Source organism: Phocoena phocoena, chromosome 3, assembly GCF_963924675.1.
Source record: "Phocoena phocoena chromosome 3, mPhoPho1.1, whole genome shotgun sequence".
Taxonomy (NCBI): Eukaryota; Metazoa; Chordata; class Mammalia; order Artiodactyla; family Phocoenidae; genus Phocoena; species Phocoena phocoena.
Window position 1 is genome coordinate 23557235 of NC_089221.1, and position 2960 is coordinate 23560194.

A 2960-nucleotide genomic window follows, 5' to 3' on the forward strand; every position below is an offset into this window, starting at 1 on the left:
AATTCGCCTTCATATCATTTATAGTTACAGGCCAGTCTATATTTCTGTTTATATTTAAAAGTGCTACCAAGTTTAATTATTAATAATTTGCCTTTGAATAACCTATATTTGATGGTAACAGTACTTTCACTAGAGTTTGGAGTTTATTTCTGCTTTTATTTCTATCATCAATTTTTTATTTAGTGTATTTTCCTTTTTAATAATTTCAGAAGCTATGATTTATAGTCTGTTATAATTTTTAATTATACATAAAATACATACCTGTCATAAAATTAAAATGTTAAAATAATCACTAAATCCCTTTGTTTATCACTCAAAATGAGTGTATTTAATATATTCAGAATAATTCTGTGCAGTTTTACTAACTTGATTTTCCCACACACAGTATTTGATAGTGATTATTCCATGTTAAAATATTGTCATTGTCTGAGTTGTATTTCACCAAACTTTGTATGTTGAAGTCCTAACCCCATGTACCTCAGAATGTGACTGTATTTAGAATCTTAAAAAGGGGTAATAAAGTTAAAATGTTGTCATTGAGTTGGGCCCTTATAAAAAGAGGAAATTTGGATCCAGACACATACGGAAGACCGCAAGAAGATAAAGCAAGAGGATGGCCATCTATAAGCCAAGGAGAGAGGTCTCAGAAGAAAATTAATCTGCTAATACCTTGATCTAAGACTTTTAGCCTCCAGAACTGTGAGAAAGTAAATTACTGTTAAGCCACCCAGTCTGAGGTACTTTGCTATGGCAGTCCTAGCAAATGAATACAAACATTAATATAGACTTTACTGATTTTAACAGTGTGTAGTATACTATACTATGGTTACATCATTGTTTATACCTCTATGACTATTGATAATTATACATTTAGATAATCTAAATGGTCAGGTGCTTTAAACCAAGAGTTTTAACTTTCACGACAACTGACCTACAGAGGTGAGTTAATGATTACTATTTCACATATTATTTGATGGTTTCTAAAAGCTGATAGTTTATTTTTTTTCTATTGTATTTTTCTTTGAGAGTAATGTCTACATTTTCCCACATCAAAGCAAATATCCATGTACTCTGTACAGGTTTCTATAGTTTGTGTTAAGACCAAGGCCAGTTTACACTAGTTGACATTTCTCTCACTTCTTTACACATTCTTCACTTTAAAATACCTCCTAATATTATGATTTGTTTTTTTATCAATTCTAAGTCTTAGATTTGAATTTTTCTTCATATTACATGTCTGTGGGGCATTTTATCAAAATATCAGGAAGAAGATACACTAAATGACTGAGTTCAAAATATCTTGAAAAAATCGAACAACTAAATAATTTTTAAAACAATAATGAAGCAATAAACTAATATACAATTTATATAACCACATTTTATTGCTCTATTAAAATTACGTTTATTCAAATTATTCTCTTATAAAACCAACCTACCAGAGTGCATGCAACTCCAAGTTGTCAATAAAAAGCTGAAAAATTTCCTTAAACACCAATCATTTGAGTAAATAGCCAAGTATAGAGTATTGTATTTTATTTCAGATATTTGTCTTATATTTAATGGATGCTTAAGAAATTTTTTTAAATGCCCTTCAATTCTGAACACGTTAGGAAGAAGAAAAATATAATTACTTTTATACTGCGCCGACACCCATAATTTTACACAGTATTCATGCAAAATGTTGTTTTCAAATTTATTGGTATGAAGATGTTACTATCCTTCAATTCAAAAGTAATGCAGAGGAAGTGGCGGTGCGAGGGCTGCAGCACAGCTAGCAGAGCCGCGGTCCGGACCGCAGCGCGTGCCCGAAGCTCTCCGCCTTCCCCTGCCCATCAGCCCGAGGCAGCCCGAGCCCAGCCCCTGGCCCCAGCAGCAGCCCCGAGAGCACCCCAGTAGCAGCGCCATGGCCGGGTGGAACGCCTACAAAGACAAGCTCATGGTGGAAGGGACCTGTCAGGACATGGCAATCGTGGGCTATAAGAACTTGCCCTCCATCTGGGCAGCCGTTCCTGGAAAAAACTTCGTCAACATCACACCAGCTGAGGTTGGTGCCCTGGTTGGCAAAGACCGGTCAAGTTTTTACGTGAATGGGCTAACGCTTGGGGGCCAGAAATGGTCTGTGATCCAGGACTCACTGCTGCAGGACGGGAAATTTACCATGGATCTTTGTACCAAGAGCACCTGCGGAGCCGCCACTTTCAATATCATTGTTACCCTGAATGCCAAGACGCTAGCCCTGCTGATGGGCAAAGAAGGTGTACAGGATGGTATGATCAACAAGAAATGTTATGAAATGGCCTCCCACCTGCGGCGTTCCCAATACTGACCTCGTCTGTCCCCCCCACCCCGCCCCCAACTCCCCACTGCTTTTGCACGCTTCTACATCCCACACACACGTACACCCTTTTTATTCTGGGGGCCATTACCCCACACCCCTTATTGCTGCCAAAACCACATGGGCTGGGGACCTGGGCAGGAAGGACAGACACGCTTCCCCCAACACATGCCCCTCCTGTGTGTGGTTTGAAAACTTCTGTTTTGGGCTTTTTTTTTTCCCAATAAAAAGGGTTATACTAAAAAAATAAAAATAAAAAACCAATTGTACCCATATATGTCTCTTTTATTTTAACATCTTTATTGGAATATAATTACTTTACAATGGTGTGTTAGTTTCTGCTTTATAACAAAGTGAATCACCTATACATACACATATATCACCATATCAACACCCTCTTGCATCTCACTCCCACCCTCCCTATCCCACCCCTCTAGGTGGTCACAAAGCACAGAACTGATGTCCCTGTGCTATGCGGCTGCTTCCCACTAGCTATCTATTTTACATTTGGTAGTGTATATATGTCCATGCCACTCTCTCAATTCGTCCCAGCTTACCCTTCCCCCTCCTCGTGTGCGCAAGTCCACTCTCTAAGTCTGCATCTTTATTCCTGTGCTACCCCTAG

At 38.3% G+C, this 2960-nt stretch overlaps 1 pseudogene; it reads left to right on the forward strand.

The window, feature by feature from the left end:
• Positions 1 to 1903: 1903 nt before the first annotated feature.
• On the forward strand, positions 1904 to 2326 carry LOC136121420 (profilin-1 pseudogene; annotated as a pseudogene).
• The last annotated feature ends 634 nt before the right edge of the window (positions 2327 to 2960 follow it).